The sequence below is a fragment of the Rhipicephalus sanguineus genome, chromosome 10 (assembly GCF_013339695.2).
Source record: "Rhipicephalus sanguineus isolate Rsan-2018 chromosome 10, BIME_Rsan_1.4, whole genome shotgun sequence".
Classification (NCBI taxonomy): Eukaryota; Metazoa; Arthropoda; class Arachnida; order Ixodida; family Ixodidae; genus Rhipicephalus; species Rhipicephalus sanguineus.
Genome location: NC_051185.1, coordinates 131,265,957 through 131,293,939, shown reverse-complemented (window position 1 = coordinate 131,293,939; position 27,983 = coordinate 131,265,957). Strand labels below are relative to the sequence as shown.

The window sequence follows — 27,983 nt, the reverse complement described above, 5'->3', positions numbered from 1 at the left end:
GTGGTAGTCACTGGTAACACTCTTTTTCGCCCGGAAAACGAGAGATGCCCCATCCAAGAAGCCGTTTTCGTTTCCAGCATGGAGGACAATGAGCCGACCACCTTTGCCGCTCGGTTCGCGAAGCCCAGTTGTGAGACCCTTGCGGAAGGCGTCCTCACGTGACGACACAGTGGCGTCCTCCCACACCTTTTCCTTGGTGTGCTCAGCATTCGCCCAAGTCTCGTCAAGGTAGTATATAGCCCTGCGAAAGCAAGGGAAAAATGTGCCAGGTTTCTGTTTTTAACGAGAGGGGTCCATTGAGACAGAAGAAATTGATGATGTGCATCTAATATCATTCTACCGGGCCGGCAGATATTTGCAGTTCTTGGGTGGCAATGGAAAATACAAAAATACAAAAATGTTCGCAGAAGGTAAATACTCACATGAATAACAAAATACCTTCATTCAGAGCTATCCATACTTCATTAGAACACGCCGATACGTACTTGTGCCTTCGCTTGCCTAACCAGAATAACACGCAAAATACAAATAAGAGGCACAGACGCAGAAGCAAGCCAGAAAAAAATACAAATCAAGATGAACGGCAACATGTATGAGGACGGGTGAATTAAAAATTAAATATTTAGCGGTACGAGAACCTTCCATCGTTATTTTCTCTTTCTACTCTTTCAACTCTGATTTTTTACATGCGGCATTTGCGTTTTAATTGACATCGTTGACATTTATATCTCTGTCCAACAAATCGAAGCAGTAACTGTACGTACCGTTTCTCCTTTCGCCTTTCTCGAATGGTCCGCAGATATCTCCGCCGCCACACAGCAGTGCACAGTTACGTTTTCGCTTCCGAAATTCAAATCCAATGTCATTCAGAAGCCTGCGCATCGTTTTGACACTCAGCTGCTTCGGTAGCCCCATGTCGATGTCGCCAATTACCTCGCTGAGGATCTTTTCTGCCGTTGGCGCCTCGTTGCGAATGTACTACTGATGTACATACTTTCCGGCGAAGAGCAGACAGGGTAAAACTATCGTACCGCTGCGCTCTTTTCTTTCCAGTAACTGTTGCTGGTGATTGCGGCGAAATTAAGCCTTTTACGCTTCGGGGACTTCAGGGTACCCTTTAAAACATCCGCCTTGAGCCGTGCGACAGTACGCTCGCTCACGCCGGTAAGCTGGCTAACCGAACGAAACACGGAAGCGACGGAGAGTCCCGATTGCGTCAGTCTCACTTGGGCGTACACGTTGCAGACCACTTGCTTGGTTTGTTTCGATAGCTTTTGGTACTCAAGCTTCTTGAACATCCTGTGCGGCGAGCCATATTGGCGAGCAACCGGAGGAAGAAGGCACAGGTGACGCGGAGGCCATTTTTTTTTTCTGAAGGATGATGGTGAAGGAAGAGAGCCAATGCGACGCCAGTGGGGAACGCGGCAAGTAAAAAAAAAACACGAAAAATCTAAAATATAACGCTATTTCACATATTACTAATAACTTTCTGGCATTATCAATTAGCAGCTAAAAATTATAACTGCACATTGTTAAATAATTAGGTTACGCACAAAAAAACTTCTTTGTGTGTGTGGCACTACTTCCAGCTGCGCAGTGACACTGACGAAACGGCGTGGTTCGGCTCTGTAGCCTTGACTGCATTGCCACAGAAAGTTGTCCCCGAGTATGTAGGCTGCGTTCCAATTCTGGACAGCATCGTAAACAGCATACGCTGACAGCTTAGAAGACAGCATCGAGCCCCGGCACTCCGAGAAATGGAACGCGTCTGGATGGCGTCTGCGCGACGTGACGCCACGTCGCGTCGACAAGAAAAAGCTCAGAAAAACAAACGTAACAGTTATTTCTTTACCTTTTTTCGTGTTCAAATCCATCAAAAATTGAACATAGCTCACACTGAGCGCCTGGAAAAGCGTCTGCTGGTGTGCAGACGACCATACCGGCGACATCAGAGCTATCCCAGTTCGCTGAGCCGCCATCTTGTTTGGACAGCAATGTAGCCTGCATCGTATTTGTCTCAGATGGCGTCTTTTCGAAGCTGTCTCCTTTGCCGGCTACGTGAGAATTAAACTGGGACTTAAAATGGCCTAGAATAACAGAGAGCTGAGCTAGTTGGTACGTATTCATTCTAAAAAGAGACAGGGCGTGCAAACACGGACACAAGAAAGAGATCAGGACACCACAAACGCCGACTAACAACTGAAGATACGCACAACGGCTGAAAAGAAAGAAGGCACGAAAACTTATCTGCGCATGCCCATGCAACCGGCGAACCTATCAATCCGGCAAAAATGGCCGCTGTCCACTTAGCTGTCTACGGTGAGTATTGGAACACACCCTGTAGCAATAAACGCGCCACCAGAGGCGTGACGTCACACGTCTCCCGCGCTGCCATTGGCTGCGGCCGTCTGACCGATGCGGCAGCCGCGCGGGTACATTAAGCAAGTGGGATGCCCGTGCGGCGTGCAAATCGTCTCCACATGCTGTTGGAAGCTTTAGGAGGTCTGTCGGAGGCGGCTGTTGGCGCGAACAGCCGCACGTCGAATCGCATCCGAATTCGCACCACGTGTTCAGCACTTAACGAGGTAGAAGGGCGACGCGGCGGGCACAGGTGGTGTGACGTCATTGATCTCCGATAAAACCCGCGCGCTCGCTTCGGTGATCCCCTTTCTCGCAGTGGAAAAAAAGTGGCGTGGCGTTGCTTAGCAATGACGAAGACTACCGCCAAGACTCCCGAAGAATAAGCCACTGAATGCAGCGCCGGCGAGAAGCTAATCGTAAGCGGATGCGGCGACAGCGACCCCACCCTGACGAGAGAGCTAGGGAGAGACCAAGCGTCGCAGAAGAGATGATCCCGAGTTTAGATTGAGGGAAGCCGAGAGTTCGCGTAGGCGAAGAAATGACGATCCGGAGGCACATGAACGGGGACCAGTGGAGGTGGACAAGGTGTGTGGTTTGTGTGGATTTACTGGGCTCCGGTGGTCTCTGTTGCTTGCGATAGCAGAGCCACGCACAATTTTATGTCGTGGCTCGGCTTGGCTATGGTTACTTTACATATTACCACGTGCGTTTCTTATTATCACTTTTGCTGTATTCGGTTTTCGCCCACAAAGACTCAGCAACGCTCAGCGCGAACCGCGCCTCATTGTTGGAGAAGTTTCGCGATCATTGTAGATCGTTTTGTTAAGATTGCGCGCAAGACGCGCACACCCGAGCTTATTCTAGAATTTGCGCGACAGCCAGCGATAACGCTGGAATATTCGACGGCACATGTTTAAATGCCGACGCGCTTTACCGCTTGTCAGTTGATCGACGGTCGACGCTCTGTTCGCCGCTATAGGTGTATTGCTGTAGCTTGACTTTCAGTTTCCCGGCCACAAGTTCGGCCAAACAAGCAGTTTAATCTCTGACGTGCTGACTGCTGCCTTCGTCGACGTCACGACCACGTGACATCTGGTGGAGGTGCTGTTCGTCCATGTTCCGGACGACCCCGTCAGGACGTGAACGCAGCCCACGTCGCGGAGAAGACATCGAAGCCAGCTACGACCAGCGAGCTAGCCGTAGGCAACAAGGTCTACCACCGGAGTACGGGCCTCTACCTGACAAGACCAGGAACACTCCGACAATGCCCACCACATCAACGACGGCGACAGCACCTATGGCGCCTGCACCTGTGCTGCTACATCAACCGAGGGAGCCACCTACCTTCCGCGGGTCACCGCTCGAAGACCCGGAAAGTTGGCTTGAAAGGTACGACCGCGTCGCTCTTTTCAACAAAAGGACTGATCCCGAGAAGCTACGGCACGTGTACTTCGCCTTGGAAGACGCCGCTAGAACATGGTTCGAGAACCGAGAGGCCACGCTCACAACCTAGGACCTTTTTCGCGCCGCTTTCCTGGACACCTTCACGAGCGTCGTCCGGAAGGAAAGAGCCGAAACTGCTAGAGACTCGTGTACAGCTGCCGAACGAGAACATCGGCATATACACTGAAGAAATGGTCCGCCTTTTTCGTCATGCTGACCCCGCTATGTCCGAGGAGAAGAAGATCGCCACAACGATCGAAAATGCGCTTGAAATGCGTACGAGGCAGTACAACCACCGGATTCCCACGACAACCTACGGGGAGGTTCAAGCGCCCCAGGCGAAAATGTGTAACTGGGAATCCAACTAGTTTCAACTGGTATTAGGTGGGATCAAATGGTCCCAGCTGCAGGCCAACTGGCCCCAGTTGCAACTGGTTCCAGTTAGCAGCTAGTCCCAGTTACAATTCAACTGGTTCCAGTTGATTCCAGTTGCAACCGGTTCCAGTTAGCAGCTGGTCCCAGTTACAACTCAACTGGCCACCAACGGTAACCATGACCAGTTGAATTGGAAGTACCTGGTCCCAATTGGAAACCATATCCAGTTATATTGGAAGCAAATGGTCCCAATTGTACGCTAACTCGAAGTGCGACCAATTACTCTGGTTGTACGATCCTTCACAGTGAACGAAAAAAAAAATTGAACTCGAATGTATACGACGTATCATTGCTGGACTTGAGCGAATGGGTTTTATCCAAGAGTTTTTTGTGTCATACTCACAGAAGGGCCTAGTATTGTAAGGGGCCGTTATGAACACAGATGATAGGACGATGAGAGAATAAGAAAATAGCTTCTCATGGGTTGCGAATGAATTATCTTTTCTTGTTTAGACGTCATCCTCCTCTTCGCATTGTTTTAACCGCATTACAATAATATAAACATTCTTACCTGACTTGATATGTATTTTTTTAAATCGTATATAATCGTCGATTATTCCGTTGTGCAATTGCGCAACACAGTGCACTCAAAGGTACGCTTGTTTTAGCATGAGTACTGCTGCCATCAGCTGTTGTCAATCTTTTTATGTCCATCGCGGATACGCGCAGGCGAAGCGGGCCCCATTGATGTTGGGGTGTCAATATTGCCGTTGTCTCGCTGAGAGTATGCCTGCTCGATTGGCTTGTGTGCAGCACAGCGATTACTTCTGTACGTACGACAAAGAAAAATCGAGCAGAGCCGAGAGCTACCACTTCCGAGACTGCCGCCGACATGCTGCCGACACAGACGCACGCCACACACTCTCTCCCCAACTACCTCGACAGCCGTCACATCAGTTTCGTATATCATACGCTCAAACAAATGAAGCAGTAAAGTAATGAAACATAAAGATTACACATAAAATAAACTGAGAAGAATTATTTCCTGCCAATTCCGCACTATTTAATGGAAGAAAGAAGCTAGATAATAAAGGCAGAATATTTAGAAAAACAGCCATGCTAGTTTCGTACACCACATGTGACGATCGAGGGCTAGCTGTCGAGTAGTGGAAGGTGGAAGCGTGGAAGTGTTTTTTGGTGGTGGTCCGTGGAAGCGCTGCTTATAGTTGTGCTGTTTTTCAAAAGGAACGTGCAGTCATGGCGTGCGTAATTTAGATTTTGTCGAATTAGTGTTCGACAGTTTCATCTCTGGAAGTCTTTATGGGTGAACGCCGGACATGCGTTTTTTCCTGTGACAACACCGATATGTGGATCCATTGTGTGCGGAATGCTGTGCAAGTCTGCGCCTTGTTGGCGATGCAGCCGTTTGAAGGGAACTAGATATCACTTATGCTTCGAGTGCTAGTTGTTCAATATCCTAGAGAACATGTAGATATAATGCAATGCAAAGTGTTTTGAGTGTTGAGACGATGGCGCGCCGCATTGTAAACAAGTTCTGCTCTGTAATATATTTGTTTATGGGTTTGTGCGGAGTGCGTGCAAATTTTCTGCCATTTGTTTTGAAGGATCACAGAAAACGAGTGCCGTGCAATACTTGTATTTTGAACTGCATGCTAAATAACTATCAACTATACTCGTGCACATTTGTAGCTCCGTCCGCGACTTTTCAAGAAAGGGCAAAGGTACCCGTATTTTGCACTGCAAATGGATTATCCTGAACCTGTTGCATCTGTAGGTACACACATTCGAGCAGAAACAAAGATGCTTTCTCCTTACTGCCCGTAGTTCTTATGCTTTTGCCGCTGAGGTAAGCGACTTAAAAAAAGATCGGATTACATCCGGCATGATCTCTGAAATAGTGTTCGTAGTGTGAATTTTTATAAGGTTGGTCTGCTGTGTGTATCTATTAAATTGATATGGCTATTCTGAGACATGTACATGTAACATATGTTACCTCTTATTTCGCAGCAACGCTCTGCCATTGGTCACGGGTACGTGAATCTCAAGAAAAAAAATTCAGGATTGCCACCAAACACTAAAAAATTTGAATGCTGTGTAATGTTTGTAAAATAAACATTTTATGAGTATCCAAGGTTGTTTTTTTATCTTGCGCTGGAGCCCCAGGAATTAAATAGGCACATCAGGTTGGATTTTTAATGGGACCAGCTTCAGATCACTAGCCAATAGTTCCTAATGGGACACGATTTGCACCGGGCAACTGGCTCTTATTGAAATCTCAGTAAGAGCCACTGGCCCCCGCTGGGACCCACTGCCAACTGGTCCCAATTGCAACTGGAAATAACTGGGACTAGATCAAGTGGTTTATGGGAGGATTCCCAGTGGGAACCAGCTGTCAGTGTGTGCCAACTGGGACCAGGCCAAGTGGTTTATGGTCAAATTCCCAGTTGGGACCAGTTGCCAGTGGGTCCCAACTGGGACCAGTTGGCAACTGGTCCCAACTGTGAATTTGACCATAAACCAGTTGAAATGGTCCCAGTTGGGGCCAGTTGTTTCCAGTTGCAATATTTTCACCTGAGGCTGCAATCCGACGACCTGCAAGACACGATCAGAGCGATAGTGCGGGAGGAGCTGCGAAAACTGTTGCCGTCCTCGCGGCCTGAAGTAGACTCGATTACTGACGTGGTACGCCAGGAAATACAGCAATCCCTGGGAGCACCTCAACTAGTGCAGCCTGAGCCACAATGGATCAGCTACGCCGCTGTAGTCCGCCGCAACACTCCTCTTCGCCCGCGTCAAGACGCCGCGCCGCCGCAGCAGTTCCGCCGCCAGGCACTGCCGCCCCCACCACCGACGCCATACCGCCCGCCGACATGACAACGCTGGGCCCCCCGAAAGACCACACGTTTGGCGTGCCCCTGACAACCGACCGCTCTGCCATCACTGCGGGGAAGCCGGCCACTCATAGCGCCGCTGCCAATACTGTCAGATGGACCTACGTGGCTTCGCCGTCAACGCACCGCCTCCACAGCGTGGTGAGCTGCCACGCGACATCGCCGACTACTTGGCCACCACTGAATGGGCACCTCGACGTACCTCGCGTTCGCCGTCGCCTGGGCGCTACCGGTCCCCTCAGCGACGACAGATGTACAGCGGCCCTAACCGGGGCCGTTCCGCGAGCCCATATCCGGAAAACTAAAGGCAGCAACCGATGGAGGTGCGGTTGCTGTACGACGAACTACCGAAGACCCTCCGCCGACGACGACGACGACACCGCGTCGAAACATTCAGAACACGACGCGAACCAGACAGACTCCTGACGACCAAACCTCGCGCACCGTAGATCTGACGACGCGACATAGAAGCAGCGGAACAAACCGACGCAGCCGTGATCCGACGCCACGACCTAACCGCAACGCAAGACGACGAACTAGTGACCTCGACATTCTGATCGATGGCCACAACGTCGCCGCTCTCGTCGATACTGGAATATAGCCCCGAGAAGTTGGAGTGGCACCGCCTGGCGGGAGGCCTGGATGACGTCACGGCAAGGACTCTTCGACGCCCGCCGTGACGCGCCGGCGTATCATGCGCTTGCTTCGTACGCTGTTCCGCTGTTTGCGATTGCTTTTTGCCTGTCTCAAGCTTCAGATGAATGAAGAAAACAGCATCGATAATGTTCCTAGTAAAACGACAAAAAGCTAAACATGTTTTCTTCACAATCGCCAGCGGTGCCCGCGCGCCGTCGTGCACAATTTGAAAGGCCCGTGATGTTTGTTGTTGTGTCGCGCTGCTAACCTCGGGGATGGGTCTCATTCCCGACCACAGCAGCCGCAATACGATGGGTAACATCCCTTTACTTAGATACAGGAGCACATTAAAGAATCTAAGGCGGTTAAAATTAATATATCCCAATCATATCTTGGTCTTGGCAAGCAATTAGACACCTTATTCACATTATTAGGTTGCGTTATTCACGAGCGATTCCTTTAAAAAATATGGTGGCTTCGCCAAGTGGTATTTGCATCGGACGTATCAGCGACCTGCGGACAGCGTTTTCGCCGGTGTGCCAAGGCGCGCGCACAATTAGAAAAACGCTTACAGTAATGTGTTTCACAAAATATCTCGAAAGCGCTCGCCTGGGTACCGCCACAGTTGTGTTTATTTTTATTGCGATAGCAATTATATGGACAGTCTCGGCTGGATTTTGCCGTCGCCGTCGCCGTCATGCACCGTATATGTATAAGTATGTATGTATATATAAAAGCTCCAAAGAAAAATAATTCAGAAAAATGCTTCCGAAGCGCGGAATCGAACCAGGGACCTCTTGTTCCGCAGCGAGTGGCGCTATCCACTACGCCACGAAACGCAGATCCTCCACGTAGCTAACGGCGAGCGTTATATACATACCCTTTACCGCTGGACGGACTCACAGACGGCAGGCGATAATAAGCTTTCTTCATTACCAGCGAGATGGCGCTAGCAGCGCGACGGGCGCATTTAAAAGTCGTCGTCGAGCTCGCTCGCTTCTTATATTTGCGCAGCGAGAACATTGCCCTTCCGTTGTCTGCTCGCGCGGTTTTCTCGCGGTGAGGGGAAGAGGAATGTTTCACGCTTTCACCGTGATGTCCGCGCTCATGTTACCGAGCGTACGAAAGTCACTCGAGCTGAAGGGACGCCGCTAAACGAACAAACAGAAGATGAGCGCGAACTATCAAGTGTCACAGCTCGACAGTTGAAGCACGCTAGTTTCCTTCGCTGCTTCGGCCGCCTTTGCAACAGGAACGCTGTTCAAACTGAGAGTATCCATTGGCGAGCCTCACTTCGTATAGCATTAATTTCTTGCTATCGCATTCATTGCTTCGCCCTTGCGGCGAAACTGTGACTTTTTTCTTGTGTACTCGCTCAGTCACCACGTCGTTTAGTTTCACGTTTTCCCCGCAATAACTTCACGGCTTCATTTTACTACAAAAACAAGTTGAGCTAAATTGCGGAAACTTCGTATTGCTGTCAGATTGTGTCTTCATGCAGCATCGTAGCAACGGCGCTGCTACACTTGTGAAAGTAGGTACTAGTTTAGAAATTATTTTTCGTTGCATTTGATATGCCCCTGAGTATCATCAACCTTTATGCGGACATGAAGTGCCAGACCATTCATTGACTCATTGAGGCGAAGGACGTTTAATTAATACGTGGGCCACCTCACTGAGAATGCCATCGAAACAGTTGAGAACGCTCATTTCGACTTTCATGTGTTTGTTTTGCAGACGATTGCTATTAACAGTGCTCCCACGAGAATTTAACATTACCACTTGTGACCCGGTGGTTCATCAGACCAGCAGTTTATGCAAATCAGGGTATACGGCCAGATAATCCCAGACGAGTGTTGAGAAGAAATCTTTACATAATCCAAGTATACTAACATCTCAGCATTTCCGAAATCATTGTGTGTGAGGCAGAATTATGTTGTTTAATGTTACAAACATATTAAATGAATCTTTATGATAGACAGATTCATACAAAACTTTCCTGTAGTAGAAAGCACAATTCTGTCAAATCACCTAGTTAATCTGTAACGGCAGACATAACTTTTGCGATAAACCGCAATGTACTTAGTGAATTGAAAACGTCCTAACTTCATTTGTAATTCTTCGGGACGCATGCTCTAACCGTGCAGTCTGCGCCAAGTTCTAATGAAGTTAGAACCATTTGCGTAAATTTTATTAGCACCGATGTCTTGGAGTCCGCGGTGAAAACAACGAATGTCTTGCTCTCGTACGTGATCACTCAAACCATTTTCACAGTGAATCTTTCGTCCTGGCGGGAATTTGTCCATTATAAGCTATATTATCCATGCTTTCTACCGCAAACTTTCGCTAGTAGTGCAAACTTCCATCTTCTACCTTAAAGGGACCGACAACTGCTCAGAACATGAAATAAGATGACTGCACTGATGGAAAGATTGTCCGTCGCATTGACTCAAACCAACCCTGTTGATCTCGTGAGAGGCGAATTTATATTTTTACTTCTTCATTGAAAGTCGCGAAAAATGACCTTTGGCGCCTCTGGTGGCAAAATCATACACGGTCCGATGAAGCCTGTCACGTGACCATTGATTGGTGTATGCGTTCGATGACTTTTCCGTTAGTACTGAAATATTGTTCATTTCTTTATATTAAAAGATAATACTCCATAAAAATGTACATATAGGCCTGCGTTAGTTGTATGCAACAAAGTGACGCTGCCTTCGCTTGGCGTAATGATCCCATGCCGCGAAAAGCCATCCATGACTACCCACCGACCTCCATTAAAAAGGCTGGACGGCGCATCCCCGCTCTGCGAGGCGGGCGCTTGTGAAGCCGCCGGAAGGTCCCCTGTTTGTCCCGGAAGCTGGCGTCTTCTGTCCGTCTCAGTCGCGCAATTCAAATATTCTCGGGTGGCAGCTGTTGTTATGATCGTTTTTCTTTTTTATTTTTTCAAACTCTGCGATTACGCCTCAGTTTAGACGCCGACGAACGCTACACGAAAGATGACAGACGCCGTGCCGACACCGTCCGAATATGGCGGAGTGCTGCAACGTACAAAATTCGTAAAAAGTAATGCAACTTTGAGGTACTTATGCGTGAAATGTCTTCCCTGACTACTTTTCCGGTCGATTCGTACAGTTTACTGCGCTACAGGCAGGTATTTATTTAAAAAAAAGAAGAGAAAAGCTCTCTTCCGGGACAAAAACGGCAGCTTCCGGTGGCTTCACGCCCGCGTGCTCGATGCGCCATCCAGCTCCTCCTAGTGGAGATCAGTGTGACTACCATGACACAGGCGCTGACAACCTTGGTCGCAGGCGCGCACAACGCTGTACAAATACCGAGGTGGTGTATAAAGCCACATCATCTCATTGTAACAGCTTGCTATTTTCAAAAATGGCTGGAAAGCTCAAAATAAAGGTGCTTAAGCATAGCTACAGTAACTCCTGCAAAAGCAGAACAACGACAGCTTTCACAAGGGCTAGCGGCATTGCTATCAATTCTCAGCGTTGCTGGAGCAAGCCTTCATGCGCAGTGTTGCCATCGCTGAGCGTCAGACATCCGCTAAAAAGCAATGAGAAATCCGCCAGATTCCGCTATATTCTAAAACATATCCGCTAAATTTCCCGCTAGGGCCTATTTTATTCAAAAAACACTGCAATTTCGTATGATAAATACCTTTATCATTCTTAAAACCTCCCCAAAACTACGAGAGCTGAAATAACATATAAAACAGTATTTCAAGGAGTCTAACTAGAACACTTGAGGCTTCAGTGCTGCGGTGGTCGTCAGTGGTGAACCTCATGACAGATGAGGCTAAAAGTTATAAATGTTTACACTGATGAAAAAAAAAAAAACTCACAGGTCAACGAAAAACACATCGAGGTCTTCGTCGCCGCTGTTGTCATCTGACACCATCTCCACAGGACCGCTGGTACTTGTCGAGGGACCAGACAGGTGACTTGGTTGCACATACGTTGCAGATGTCCCGATTGCACTAACAACTGCCGCGGGAAGTTCGTAATCAAAACAACCTTTCTGGTGTCGCTTCAGCCCCGCTCTTACGACGAGGATGGCATTTGTTGTTTCAGGCTTCAGCTTGTTCCTCAGCTTGGATTTTACTATGTTAAGCTGACTAAATGTCCTCTCTACTTCGGCATTTGAACACGGCAGCACGAGCATCGACATGGCAAATCCGGCCAGCTCGGCGAACGGGTTTTCGCCGCAGGCGTCCTTATAGGAGTGAACTTCACACCAGAACAACTGCGTGGACGATATTTGCTTCCAGTCCAGGAGGGTGATTTTGCCCCACTGGTTTTGAATTTTTTCGATCGTTTCAGGGGGCACTACCATTGCTTCCAGCAGAGGAATCAATGGCTCCTTCACGACGCACAAAGCGTTTTCGACCGATAAGTGTGATGTTTTCTGGAGAACTGTGATGTTGTCGGGAAGTCGCTGTCTGATTTCATCTACTAGCGTGGTAATAAACCTTATGCAGCTTTCTCGCATCACAGCTTCATCTGCGACAGAGAACTCGTCGGTCTTCTGAGCTTTCATGTTGTCAACGTACGTCTCAAACAGGTAGCCCAGATATGGCTTGGGATTCAAGTGGTCCTCAAGTCTGCACGTCAGAACGTCAATCTGCTCTGTCGGAATTACGACTTCTTCAACCAAGCTTGAAAGCAAAGTCATGAGGTCTTTCAGCAGCTTTGTTTGATCCGCATCTTTCGCCTCGAATTCCTCGTTAACCTTCTGAACATCTGTCAGAATCGGTCTCAAAAAAAGCAAGTACCCCAGATTGATCTGGTTTTCGTACATACCATACAGCACCTCTGCCGCATAGCACTTTTCAGTGCGCCTTGCAATCTCGAAGTGCGCCTTCAATTCGGTCCACTGGTCTACGATCCTCGATACGGCTATTTCGAGGGATAGCCATCGCGTCCTGCACGCTTGCACAATCTTCAGTGGTTCATCGCCGTCATTCATCAGACCGTAGAGCTTCTTGTACGCCATTTGCGGGGCAGGGGATCTTGCGAACCAGTTGTACGTTTCGCTTATTAGGTATTCTAAGATTCTCGGCAATGCTTCCGCCGTTGCAGCCGACGTGGCTAGCTGCAAAGAGTGGCAGACGCAGCGTATCCGTACGAGGTGGGGAGCCTCAGCTTTCAACTTCCGATGAACGCCATTATTGATCCCCGTCATAACGCTAGCGTTGCTGTCCCTACGCCTCTCATCCTTTCCAGTTTAAGACAGTACTCCATCAGAGTGGATTTCACGGCCGCCACAATTCCATCTGCCGTGCACACTTCCAAGGTGCACAAGTTAAGGAATGTGGTCATGATCCTTGACTTGGTGACACTGTGATAGATGATTGAAATGGCAAGGAATTTTGTGACACTGATGTCGGTCGACTCATCTATGATCAAGCTGTAATAGCTGTCCCCAATGTCCTGTGCCAGATCCACCTTGAAGTGTGGGCCAAGAACGTTCTTAATCACGGAAGCGCACTTGGAGCGGCGCATTTGATACGCTCTTGCAGCTTCGCTGTCACGAAACGACTTCTTATAGAGTTGGCACAAGTGATCGGCAGTCATAATTGAAGAATGTTCGGCGATAAATAGAGCAGTTCTGCCCTCAGTGGCATTCCCTGGTTGGACTTGCCTTTTTGTAGTGAAGCCCAGTTGCTTCTGGATCGAAGAACTGCCAGCCAGTTCCCTATGCTTCTTGGTGTTCGCATGAGCTTTCAGGTCCGAATATCTGCTGCCTAGTTGACAGCCGCAGTGCTTGCACGCCGCAACTTGTTCTCCATCAGCAGACGCTTTGCACTCCAGCCATTTGCTGAGTAAGGGATCCTTTAACCACTCCGTCCTGAACTTCTGCGAATATACCACTTTCGACTAGAGGTGTGCGAATATTCGAAAGTTTCGAATATTCGTCGAATATTACATTCGAAATATTCGTATTCGATTCGAAAATCGTGTATTCGAAAAGTTTCGAATATTCGATAACTTGGAATATTCGAAAAATTCGAATATGCGATTCCATTATCATGCATAAAATAACTCGTCTTCCCCATTTCTGCTGCGTTCGTATCGCTAAAAACGTTGCCGAGAGGAGCGATAAACATTGGAAGTACACGGAGGCACGATATCTGCCTGCGACGAGCGCCCCAATACGTATGATTTATTGCTGGTGCATCTCCGACGTGCAGCGCTGTTGGCGATCATGTAACCGTACATTTTCAATATTATGCGGCCGTAACGTGCCGCACTACCATTCGTTCACTATGCGGGACCACTTCTGAAGAAAGACAGTGACCCACGTGACTGGTGGCGGACTGTAGGCACCTTCAGATACCCCAGTCTGGCAAAGCTTTGCCCCATGTAACTCCCTATACCAGCCACTTCTGTTCCAAGCGAGCGTGCCTTTTCAGTGGCAGGGGGGGGGGTGTCTCTGTTACAAGGAAGCGCCTGCTGCCTGATCATGTGGAGCAACTCATATTTCTTCATGGTAACATGCAGTCATTACTTTCTTTGTGCCGTGATATTTGCTTGTGTTGTGATGTGCATTGTGCTAGCCTGGATATTGTGTTCTGCAGATAGCAGTGTATGTTGTGTTGCCAGTCAGGCTGTTAATGTTTTAAATGCGAAGCATTTCTTAGCGAACTTCTGCGACTTTGAGCGTATCTATCTATCTATCGAGCCGCCTACGACTTTGTGCTCTCCTGGTCGCTTGGTTAATCGAATGTACACCAAAGTTGGTATGGCGTAACATGACTGTATGACGAAGATAAATGGCAAGTCATAACACGAAAATCATCACACGCATGTCATGTACAGCATGATTTACATGTCACGCTCATGGTGCGCTGGCGGCCGTTTCGCGGGCTTGATATACACCGAAATTGGTATCTTGCGATGTGACTGTGTGACGAACATAAATGACACGAGTTAACATGACAATCATGACATGCATGTCATGTACAGCATGACTGACTTACGTGCCACGCTCACGGTGCGCTGGCGGCCGTTTCGCTAGCTTGATCTACCCCGAAATTTGTATTGCGTGACGTGACTGTGTGACGAACATAAATAACACACGAGTCAACATGAAAATCATGACACGCATGTCATGTACAGCATGACTTACGGGCCACGCTCATGGTGCGCTGGCGGCCGTTTCGCTAGCTTTATATACACTAAAATTGGTATCTTGCGACGTGACTGTGTAACGAACATAAATAACACCAGTTAACATGAATATCATGACATGCATGTCATGTACAGCATGACTTACGTGCCACGCTCATGGTGCGCTGGCGGTCGTTTCGCTAGCTTTATATACACCAAAATTGGTATCTTGCGACGTGACTGTGTAACGAACATAAATAACACGAGTTAACATGAATATCATGACATGCATGTCATGTACAGCATGACTTACGTGCCACACTCATGGGGCGCTGGCGGCCGTTTCGCTAGCTTGTTCTAACCCAAAATCGGTATTGCGCGACGAGACTGTGTGACGAACATAAAATTACGAGTTAACATAAAATTCATAACACGCATGTCATGTACAGCATGACTTACGTGCCATGCTCATGGTGCGCTGGCGGCCGTTTTGCTAGCTTGATATACACCGAAATTGGTATCTTGCGACGTGACTGTGTGACGAACATAAATAACACGAGTTAACATGAAAGTCATGACACACGTGTCATGTACAGTATGACTTACGTGCCATGTTCATGGTGCGCTGGCGGCCGTTTCGCTAGCTTGATCTACCCCGAAGTTGGTATTGCGCGACGTTACTGTGTGACGAACATAAATAATAGGAGTTAACATGAAAACCAAGACACGCATTTTCCTCACTGACATACAAGACGATGTATTCAGCTCTTTTCTGGCTGCTTCGCATTACATCGACTCCCTCAATGCGTGGGATCTGCCGGCTTTTTCTTTTTCTTCAAATAGCTACATGTCAAATAAAATATCGTTACTGTGGAGGCATTTTTCCTTTGATATTCGATTCGATATTCGAAGGTGGATATTCGTATTCGATTCGTATTCGAAAAATTTGATATTCGCACACCCCTACTTTCGACATAAGTCAAGAGGAAGGGGAGTCAGGTTACACGGAGAATAAACAGAACCGTTTTTCGACACAAAGCAGTCGGACGTCTTCCTTTGTTCTCTGCAAATTCGAACGTAAAAAAAACAACTGGGTGGCTACTTCGCCAATCGCCTCGCTTCCCACCGGGACTACAGGCGCCCCCTGCCGCTTGCGGTGCAAACAGCGAGCCCGCTCCATGCACGATAGCGGACTCACTGTTTGCACGGCAAACGGCAGGGGGCGCGCAGAGTCCACAGATTGGTGCATCGCAGCTCGTCCGTTATTTATTACTTAGAAAGCGATCGCCGCTTTGAAACCTCACGGATTTGTTTGTCTGAGATAGGCGGAGCAAGTGAACAGGAGCCTCTGAAGTTAAAGAATTTCCGCATTTTTAGAGAACACGGAAATGGTTTCTTGCAGGGCGATTTTGAATCGGTCCCCTGCGTGAGGTATCCGCCAGAAACCCGCTATGTACAAAAATGGCCCGTCAGAAAATCCGCTACCGGCTAGACTGATTTTTTTCCCGTCAAAATAAAATAAAATCCGCCAGACTTAGCGGGAAATCCGCTAAATTGGCATCACTGTTCATGCGTGTTTGGAGCCTTTCAGATGGAAAAAATACTGCTTATAAAATAACTACGTGCTTTCAGGATAAGCCACTGCAGCTACAAACGCTACGAAGGGTAAGCTTCTTGTCGCGCCGTAAAAAGCTGGGTCGAGAAAAATCAGTTGTCGGTCCCTTTAAGAGGTTTGCACCACAAGACTAATCAGCACCGTATCGCGAAAGAGCGGGTACGCGGCGGGCGCAGGAAAAGGCGATCCTCGGCCGCGGAGCAAGCGAGTCCTTGCCGTGACGTCAGATCGCCGCGACTGCCGCGCCGCCAGTGTTCGTTCTCGGGGCTAATAGGGAACCCAAGCTCAAGTTTGCGGCGCGACGACAGCGCCGCGCCAGCCGCGCTGCGGCTCTGTCAGAAAGCTCTGAACCTTAGGCGCGGCCGACTCGGCCCCTTTCACGGTAGCGGTAGCGCACGTGCGCACGCGTTCTTCTCTCGGTGCGGGTAACTGGGGGGCCGTCAGCTGGGTACGTTGAACCGAGAGGCTTGCTGTGCGAAGCTGCGCATTTCCGCGATGGCAGAAGCGACCCCGCGGAAGCGCAAGCGTGGTCCGAAGTATTGCGGTTTAGTGGCCAGCCACAACAGTGCAGACAACACCAAGGCACACGATTCACGTGTTAAACTGTATCGGTTCCCGGGCGTGTCGCACGAGCAATAAAGGCGGCAAGCGTGGATAGCTGACAGCGCTGTCTCGCCTTCTATTTTGGCTGTCTGAGTTCATCGCTTTCGTTCGCTCCGACTACCTGAATTAGTAAGTAACGCGGCGCATGCACGCAGCGACTACACTGCAAAAAATCTGGCCCCTAAACACGGACAAAGCTGAAGGTATAGCGCTGCCGAGCACTTTTCCGTGTTCCTAATTAAACGATTTCTCTAAAAAGGAGCCTTCTAACGAAGTGCCTTCGTTAGCACAGCTAGCACAAAGCACTCCGTCACGTCGTTTGAATGAGAACACTGTTCCGTGACCCAGAATACAACAATTTCCTTCAAAGAAGGTCTTCTTACGTACCTCCTACGTTAAGATACTAAAGAATGGTCTGCCCGTACTGTCCAATATAATACGGCACATTTGCCTTAATGCAAAATAATGGTTTTGTACCACAACTGCACCATAAAATCCCATAGAAGCTTTGCCACCTATGCAGGTGGCAGTCTCGGTATACGCTGGCAACAAGTGAGCGGAGGTCGACCAGTCCACTAGCCACATACGTCCACGTACACGTTCGGTATGAGTCTGTGGTTTTTGTTTCAAGCAGATGCTTCCTGACGCATGAACCATAATTGCAATAGTTTTCCTCCACCTTCGTTCCTGAGCCAGCATCGTCGCATTGTTAAGGTCGAAGCTATAACCTTTCGTCTAGCAGTATTCAACAAGCTGTCTTAAAATGCGCTCCATGGGTGGCTTTAGCAACATTCCCACTTTGTGTTCTTTGAACGTCTTTGGCATTTTCCTGCCCGATTCGCCGATGTAAGTGGTGTCGTGAACCCCACAACGTACTCTGTAGAGTACCCTGCTCTAATCATCCGCAAGTGTGCGGTCATTGGGCTTTGTGAACACATGTCCTAAGGACAAGGTATACACAAACACCGCCGAAGATTAGAGTGGGATCATCTACGAAGTACAATGTGGGGATTGCGACACAACTTGCATAGGCGAAATGGGTTGAAGAAGGTGATCGAAGGGTAAAGAACACAAAGAGGATGTTGCGAAAACCACCCATGCAACGTGTTCTAAGACGGAGCTTGTTGAACGCTGCTGAATGACAAGTCATAACTTTGACCTAATCAATTCGACGATGCTACCTCGTGTACAAAAGTCGGAGGAAAAGAAAAATCTTGGAATCATGGTTCATTCATCACGGCGCATTGGCTTGCAACAACAACAGCGGCCCTCTACGAGATGTTTACAAGGAAATGTGCCACTAATGGACTGGTCAAACTCCGCTTATATTTGCCAGCGTATACTGAGAATGTCGCCTGCATAGGTGGCAAAACTTTCATGTCATTTTGTTAATTGTTGTGTTAAGTCAAAGTAAACATTTTACAATCAAGCTACACATCCCGAGCTGGTAGATGTGGGGGTAGCATGCCATGTGTAGATGCACTGTACTGTGTGAACTTGCTGATGACGGAAGCAAACCTGCTGCTTCATGCCAAATAAACAGTGAAGTACACTACTACATGCTTCTTTAAATGCCACTTTGGCAGATGTATTCAGGAACATATTTGTCAAAAGTGTTGCAAGCCTGCTTATGAAACTGTGTGCACTGCCCATGGACAGCTCCACTTCGCTCCTTTCTGTACGTCTGAAAAGGAAGTGAAAGAAAACACCTAGAGCAACAGCAATGTTCAGAATTTATACCCATTTAAACATTGCCATGGTGCATGTGCACATGGCCTCCCTTAGCATCACTGTTTCAGAAATCAAAAAAGCAGAAACGATATTTTGCAGATATTTCTGGACTCGTTCTGATCATATGAAGGACAAGCAGCATGATTTTACGAAGACTTATTGCTATAGTACACAAGAATTCAGGGTTAAACACACTACGTTCTAACTGCAAGAGTATTTATGTACGTGCATTACCAATTCTATTCAATTATTGTCATGATGTTGAAGCAAAAGTCTTAACAGTTACAATTTTTGTACTTAATGCTGCCGAGAAGGCCGAGAGTTATGTGGGTGAAGAAATGAAGAATTGCGCATGTATAAAATGGAATCGGCTCGCACAAGACGAGGCGAATTGTAGACCACTGCGAAGGGCTACTGCTGCAGTGCACATATAATAAGGCTGAAGATGACAAAGATTAAAGCGTAAACGTAAAGGATGAGAATTAAATTGAGAAGCAAGGCTTGCTGTCAATAGCTCTTGAATTCTATCAGAACACAACATGACAGTTGTATATCCTGTACATCTTGACGCGACAAAAGTTGAGCTGAAGATGGCGGCTTGAATGAATGTCAAACCATTGAACAAAGCGTGTTGTTGGAGCCAATGTTTCAACAAATTGATGTGTCTAAGTTGTTGCAGCAACTTTGATGCAATTCGTTGCCCCTCTAAAGACGAGTCCTCATGTTGAGTCACTAGCTCCAACAACATTCGTTGTTCAACAATTATTTCATGAGCTGTGCATCTCGTTACATTCATTACAAACCTCTACTGTACCAAATGCTACTATGGCAATGATAGTGGGTGCAATACTTAAGCTGCAGTGTCATAAGCAGGTGGAGAAGCGTACGTTGGGGGGCTAGTTGGTAAGACATAATTGAAAAAATTTCTAACTGCGCTAAGGACGAGACACCACAAACGAAGTGGACAGGACGATCGCAGACTAACAACTGGTTTATTGAAACATACACCACCCTTATGAAACAAACTAAGCGCGTGCGCAATGACATTCATGACCACGTGACAGGTTTCACCACCCCCAAGACTCCTATCTACTACAAAGGAAATCACGCTCTTTTCTGGAAAGATACACGGATGTGTCGCTGACGCACTTATCAGGCCCGTGTCTAGCTATCCGAGATGCCTCCAAGATTTCTCTTGCTCTTTGGCTTCTGGCTCGCCCTATCACCTTGGTGCTACTGAAGATGGGCTTGCATCCCTGAGCACATGCGCCACAATGAACTGGTAGGTGCTTCCCACTGCCGTCTCCTAATGAATTAGCATGCTCCATCAAACGCTCGTTAATACACCTTCCGGTCTGCCCCACATAAACCATTCCACAGGTCAGGGGGAATTCGTAGACCACTTCAGATGTACAGGGTACATACGCACGTCTGTGCTTAACATCACATCCTCTATCGTTCACTTTGCTCGCGTTGGACATGGCACACAAACGCGACAACTTGCAAGGCGCTGAAAAAACCATATCGACCCCGTATCTTCTCGCCACCTTTTTAATGCCGTGCGACACCTTGTGTATGTACGGCATCACTTCAAACTTGCGCCTTTCATTCTTCTCCGATTCTTTTCCTTCATTTACTTCTGCATTTCCGTCAGCTGCAGTGGTACGGTGGCAAATGACCCTTAAAAGTGATTCTGCTACAGCCTGAAGCAGCGTCTGCGGGAAACCTGCAATTCGGAGACGACTCACTTGTGTACAGAAACTATCATTGACATAGTGGTGACATGACTTGGTCAAAGAAGACCTTAAGCACGACGCCGCCATGCCCCTCTTCACAAGCTTCGAGTGCGAGGAATCGAAAGGCAATAGGGCCTTGTTCGTGCGTGGCGAGTACGACCAGCACAAGTGTTTGCTGTCCTTAAAAAACAACTTTAAATCTAAGAACTGCAGAGATGCATTGTCAGGCAATTCAAAAGTAAAATTCAACTTAGTTGCTGTGGATTTAAAAGACTGAAGAATGCGCTTAGCTATCTCTTCAAGGTCATCGTTAGAGTCAGTTTTTACAAGTACTAAAAAGTCATCTACGTATCTACAGACACGAGCAATGTAATCGTCGGTGAGGACACGGGACAAGGAACAATCTACATCAGCTAAAAATATTTCCGCGAGCACTGGCGCTACGCAAGACCCTATGCATATGCCTCGCTTTTGTACGTAAAAGCTCTCCTGGAAACTCACAATTGTAGACGTAAGGTAAGTCTCCAGCAGCTCCAGGAATCCCCCTACCGAGACACCACTCGAGTTCTGGAACGCCACCGCACCAGACCGTTCAATACAATTGCGAACTGCCTTGAAAAGGTCCTCGTGGGGAATAGAGTAGAAAAGCTCCTCAATATCAACAGAAAAGCCGGAGTTCGCTCCTGGTATACTATCTTGGAGCAGCCCCACTAGTCGGTCTGAACTCGCGATCTTGTACGGGTCCTCAGGTGCCTCAGGTGTTGTTACGGAGCGTGGAACATGGCAGGCTACTGTCAGCCGATACCTGCAGAGGCAGCTTACGGGGCTGGCACCTGAGGACCCGTACAAGATCGCGAGTTCAGACCGACTATTGTGTATAGAACACAATAATTTAGTAACTCACCCCCTCTAAAAGTGTTGCTGTCACAGCTCCAAATTCTATTCACGAGCTATACTGGCTAAAATATTAAAACACAGCTGCATTTCCATCTCAATGATGGATGCACACAAGTATACAATAATTTAGTAACTCGCCCCCTATAAAAGTGTTGCTGCCACAGCTCCAAATTCCATTCACGACCTATACTGGCTAAAATATTAAAACACAGCTGCATTTCCATATCAATGGTGGATGCACACAAGTCTACACGAACAGGCATGCACTTTAGATTGACTTCACAAGCCATATATACGGTAATCCTGCCGTTGGAGAACGTTACCAAGTGTATGAGCTGGACTACTACATCAGCTAAAATGGATGCTTGTGTGTTGGTATGACAGAGCGTAAACAAAGCAGTGCAGAAGACTGAGCACACGAGCACAGCACTGTTTGTGTCTTCCTTTTTCTTGTGCTCCGTCTATTGCGTTTTTTTACACTAATGCATTAATTGTGAAAACAACTGGCTGCCGCAATTTGGTCATCTAGGTCGAACTTTTTGGGCCTTTTACCAGACTAAAGAGCTCTGTTGTGAAAGCAACAGGGTGTAACAATATTGCACTACAAATCAGGGAATACAAAGCATCGATAAGAATGTTCAGCCAAAATAAAAGGCTTCAACAAATTGTTTAAGACACATACTCACAGGTTAATGCTTATTCACAGCTTCTACGGCAGCCCCATGATTTCTGTGCGTCCATCTGTGCGTGCCTTCCTTCCGCCTTTGAGCAAGTTTGAGTAGAATGTCTGCCAGGAAAACAAAAACATCAGAAACAAGTCGACTTTTTTTAGCATGCCTCACATAACCCAAATTAACTTTTCTCTCCCCATGAGGTAGCTGTTTAGAAAGCGTCCAAACAGCCGCTGCTTTGTCTGTGTATAGCTCATAACCAATTAGTAGCATCCAACACGACACCTGGTCATTGTCAAAGCATACGAGACAAGAAACTGAGACAAGTATAAGCAAAGAGCAAGCGGCTATATTTCGCCATTATATCGTTTCCTAATCCAGCCCGATGCATTCATCGCTTAAATTTAATTTACACTGCTATTTTGGTGTTCGCCCTAAACTTACTTTCCCAATAACTCACTAGATAACCTATTTCTCTTATGCACTATATGAATACATGTTAAAAAGATGGGGCATGCAAACATGGACACAAGAGAGTCAAGACGCCTAAAACGCTGAGATCACTAACTGGAGGCTCATCACCTAATATACCTTTACATTGTCGAGAGCCTAAATGCATGCCAAAATTTGATGAATGCAGTTTTGTACAAGCACATGAATGAAGAAATGCGTCCAATAGTCGAGGCCTGGCATATCGATAATGGCAGTGCACAAGAGAGCCAATCGTCGATTAACTAGCAGTTATCTCTCACGTAGACTATCGCGCGTGCCAGATTGATAGGTATCGCCTCTTGCCTGGGCATGCACAGATAAGTTTCTGTGTCTACTTTATTTTGTGCCACTGTCCACCTTTCCAGTTGGCGTTAGTGGTGTCTTGGTTTCTCTCTTGTGTCCATGTTTGCATGCCCTGCCTTTTTAACATGAATACCTACCAACCAGCTCAGCTGTCTGTTATACTAAATATGTATACAATCTAGAATTACCACTCTGTCCACTTGCTGATGTAATAATAACAATGGGGTTCTGCAATGTAAATGTCAAATTAAAAGCACGGGAACCTCTAGGATTTGCACCTCCACCGAAAGTGCAACCACTCCATCAAGGATCGAACCCGCACAGTTCAGATCAGCAGCTGACCATTATAACCACTGTATTGCAGCGGGATATGTTCACTTGGTAATGTAGGTTAATGTTAAGGATTATGGAAAGAGCTGCAGGTTGAAGAAAGACATGCAATTAAGCAAGGAGCTGCAGACATTATGCAGTTTAGATATTTCTGTAATCCAAAGGGCTGGTGCTCAGGGCATGTACCTAAGGAACTCCTGTTCAGCGTCTCTTTTCGAACCAAAGCTTAGCAGAATTGATGTTCCTGTCTAGATATGCCACTGAAAACCACAGTTAAATAGCTGCAAAGTAAACACTAGAAGATAGAAAAAAATCCATCACTTGTATGATATTAAACACATCAAGATGCAAATACACCAAACACGATGGACTGTGAAACGCATTGATTGAAAAGATATCAGTTAAACAAAGCAGCGTAGCAATGAACTTCCACGTAGCTGCCACAGGGCAAAAAGCAGGTGGCTCTGGTGCCATGAAAAATCTATAATAACACTTGTTGAATATAGCAGGATGTTTTGTATGATAAATGTATAAATTACCACTCACAGAAGCTGACATGCTATTTTAAAAATGAGCATTGCAAAAAATAAAGCAAGAAAACCACGTGACGCGTGAATTTACCATTCATAATTTAAGGCTAAAAGGCCCCTAAACAACTTCGGAGTCTAAAATTTGTGACAACTGCACGCTTGTACAACGTGAACATGTTGTCACATGAATTTTTTGATTAAGTGGTGTAATAATGAAGCCACAGGAGATAGAACAAACATTCCAGCTGGTTTCAGTCTCGCTCAGCCTGACCATCCTGAAGAGGGGCTTCCTCGGTGTGCCACTGTGCCAGAGTGGTGCGGTGAGGAAGCACATTCAAAGCACTGGCGAGATAAACCAATTCGCAACACTTGTGACAACCACAGATACTGCATCATCACAAAGCCAAAATGCCATTTCGTATTGCAGAGGACTATTCAACAGTCAGCGTTACTTAATGTTGCTCATAGGCAACATTACACCACTTCGCTAGCAAAGAGGACTGGTCAAGCGCTGAAGAGGAGGCGGTTATTGTTTTTAGAAGTGGAGTGTCTGACATTCGCACAATGTGATTCCTGCGGCCCTCTGTACAAATTAGCGAGCTTGTTTGGGAGGTGTAAAAGAAAGAAGTAGGAGCCTGCTGACTGGCCCTTTAAGAGAATGTAAACATACACTGGAAGGAAGTGCACTTGTAGACATATTACTATAAGCTATAAAAAACAGGCAATTAACATGCGCAATCCATGCAGCATAGGGATGTCTCACACCTTTGCAAGAACTTTACTATGGTGGCTGCATATTTGTGTAGGCCAGAAGCAGCAGGCACGTGGCTTCCATGAATTTGACCCGTTCATTGAAGGGAAACTGCTGCTCACATCCTTGTAGCACTGCTTTTTGAAGATGCTTCCTGCGATAACAAATGACCACAACACAATTATGGTCTTCAAATATCAACAGGTGACCTACATTGCTGCCCTTTCTCATTAAATTCAGCTCTAGACTAAACACTGCAATAGCAGCATCCTCCTACATTACAGGGCATCATACTGCTTTCCTTGGCCTGGTTTTTAGTTCAATAATTGTTTTCACCCATAACAGAATGTAGCACTAGTAAAGATTCGGTTGGGGAGGGTGCAGTTGTAAAGTGTGTATGCAAAGTAAGAATATAAAAAAAAACAATGGCATAATTTCACATGAGATATAACAATTATCATAATTCCTGTAATGTCAGACACCAAGAAGTGTTTAATTGAGCAAGTTCTGACTTTAAGCTATCACAAAACAATGTCCTTTATAGAAAGTGGGATTTGCAGAGTGAACTCTGATGATGAAATTGGCTGTCTTTACTGGCTCTGTAGCTGCTAGTGCATAGCTAAAGCCGCTTGAATGCACTTAACAAGCCTGTGTAATGGTATTGACAAATGGACAGAGAAGACAAACTCATTCGTTCTCACTTAGCTGCCATCACAGCAATACGTTGCTTCGTGTCAGGTTTCCTGGTATGCAGAATGCACGAACTTGGTGGCCGTGCCATACCACAGTAAACATGATCGACATCTGCTCCAACTGCGTAAGTAGCTGGAAAGTGCTAAATTACACAATCAGCTGTACCATGCACACATAATGTAAATTCTAGCAGTGGCAACATTTCGCACCTCATACTAGCCTATGGGCATTGTACTCGTTGATGCTGCCAGCTGCATTCACTGTTTTCATTCCTAGCATGCATAGCACATGCACACAAAGCACCCAGTAACTGTGGGAAGCAGAATAGATTGTCCGAGGTAATCAATAAAATTGATTGACAAGAATTCCACACATCACTCAAGCCTGTTGTTTGGCATAAGTGATGAGAATGTGCAGCCAAATATACACAGCAAATTTAGTATTGGCCTTGAAGAATTGCAAGATAGGTTGAAGCTTTCCAGAAACAAACCATATACAGTAAAGTCTGTCCCAGATACTGAAATCATGAAGTTATAAATTTTAAAGTGGGCCGCTATATTCTTCAGGCACCATGCATTGCATTTATGAAAATGCTAACATCCAATGTACAACAAGCGTGCTGCAAGAAGTCATAAACATTGATATTTTTGGCACAATGCCATTTCCCAGTACCACGTTTTACAGAAAGGCAACATTTTCCTTTGCAAAACTAAGCCATGTTCCCAGGCAAAATGCACTGTCCATGGTGAAAAACACATGGAGTACACTCTTCTATACAGCTTAGCTGGTTTACTGGAACTAAAAGCTACGGTAACGCTGTCTTAATTGAAATGGCTAGCAAAAGCCTTCTCGCTGCTGTTTATGTGAAGTAATTTCACCTTGGTGGAACGTCACAAGAGTAAGTGGCACATAATAATGAGTGCGAGAACACAGTAACAGGATGTGCAACGGCTACCAGGTATGCCCATTCGTGGAAACTGTGGGCTCTTGCCCCAAATGAACCAGTTGGAAATAACCCTTTTGCATGAATAAACTTAAGTTGGTTGCTGGCATACATAACATTGTTACTCTGCATTTCCATCTCATTTATCTAGCGCTCATTGTTTCCCTTCGACAATAGCTCAAAACAAGATTCTTCTTCATTAAATGGAACTTTGTACATTACCTTTACGTTGGCTGCAGATGCTTATTTCTTCTGCCTGAATAAGCACCTCCTATAGCATACTTGCCTCGGCCACCTTCTGGACTGCATGGTCAGCACTCCACTGTTTGTCGTAGCACTGCTGTTTGCTACCTGCAGTACGTTGCAAAAAACTTCAGCATTCAAAAAAAAAAGATAAAGAAAAGCCGAAGCAGGTGTGCCAGCAGCACCTTGCCCTTTGAGGAGGGAGGAAGAGCTCTGACAAATGGCTAATTAAAGACAAGCGTTGTTCTTCACAAGCTATTATTATGCGATGAGAGGTGGGACTTCAATACACGGACGCACATATAGTGCCATAAGCAATTGAAAATTCAGCTGAAAGTACGGCTTGTCAAATTAGGTCAACGTGCATAAAGGATAAAAATGGAGCAAACCAATTGAACAAAATACAGTGTCATGCTGCAGAAATTGCATTTTTAACAAATCTATGTTATCTATTGCTTGAAAGATGATAAGCAATGTCCAAGAATGCTAACCTAAACGCTTTTGAGGGTCACGTTACTTAATGACGAATAAAATGCACGCCTAAGGAAAACATCCCTAAATACACTTTATTTCTCCCACTGTACCGATTCAAGATTCACACGGTGGCTGATGATTATTCCTTCAGAGCTCGTGCGAACGAAATTCGGTTTCATGCCGTTACTCCAAGTAATTTGTCAAGAGACATGCATAAATTTGACATGCATAAAACGCATGACAATGGTGAGCCTGACAAAAATGTTGTCTCCTTTCAGCAAATATTAGCGTACAGCAGTGCGTGCAAGCGAGCTAATTACCAAAACTTTATAACACTACCGACTACGTTCGTGACAAATGTCATGCGCGAGCACAATCCGCACAGCTACAACCGCATACACTACCAACACGTTATGCGATTTTATTCGGCGACAACACGTACTACAATAAGAACAACTCACAATGTAAGAAGCGTAACGTTCACTTACCTCTGGAAATAATGAAAATACGCTGGCAGCGTACACTGCTGGATGACCGCCGGTTTTCAATGGTGCGCAAAGCGAGGAATCGCCGAGCTACCGGCCGTCCCCGAGCGTCAAGGCATTTTCCAGGGCCACAGAACGCGTCGTCGAGAAAGGATTGCAGCGCTGCTACTCACTGCCGTGTAGTGTGCATCGATGTGAGCGGACAAAACGCGCATCAAGGCACCCTACTGACGGGCGGAAACATTTGAAGAACGTGTTCTTCAAAACTATGAATCGCCTCCGTCGGTCACACTGAACAAAGCAGTCGCAGATTGGAGTCGCACGGCCGGCATCTGGTGACTATTTACCTGCTACCGCGTATAACACTGCGTGACGAACTTGCGCTTACGTCAGTAACCACAACATACAACACACAATGCGAGGCAGCGCGGTAAAAGTCGACCGTATGAACAAAACTCGCACGACGACACACACACGAACGCAGAACTATCGTGGCTAGAAAGGTTTGCCTAGTGTCGTGAGCGAGGCAGCGAGCCTGCCAGGCGGGAATAGCTTACGATGAAGCGTGCAGAGGGCGCGGCGCTCGCTGGCGCGCCCAGCACTGGTGCGCCCTGAGGAGTTTCTCGTTTAAACCA

General features: G+C 46.8%; 1 long non-coding RNA gene across 3 annotated transcripts; it reads right to left on the bottom strand.

Annotated features, from left to right (window-relative positions):
* Positions 1–171: 171 nt before the first annotated feature.
* Positions 172–27,983, bottom strand: LOC125760022 (uncharacterized). 3 transcript variants are annotated; one of them, XR_007417686.1, is made up of 5 exons: positions 27,352–27,983; positions 26,369–26,497; positions 24,525–24,664; positions 22,120–22,220; positions 172–241 (listed from the first exon to the last, which is right to left on the bottom strand). It is a non-coding gene; the product is annotated as an uncharacterized LOC125760022 (long non-coding RNA). The 3 variants fall into 3 exon arrangements; XR_007417685.1 differs by lacking the exon at positions 172–241 and adding an exon at positions 18,616–18,753 and having other exon boundaries at positions 22,116–22,220; XR_007417684.1 differs by lacking the exon at positions 172–241 and adding an exon at positions 18,617–18,753.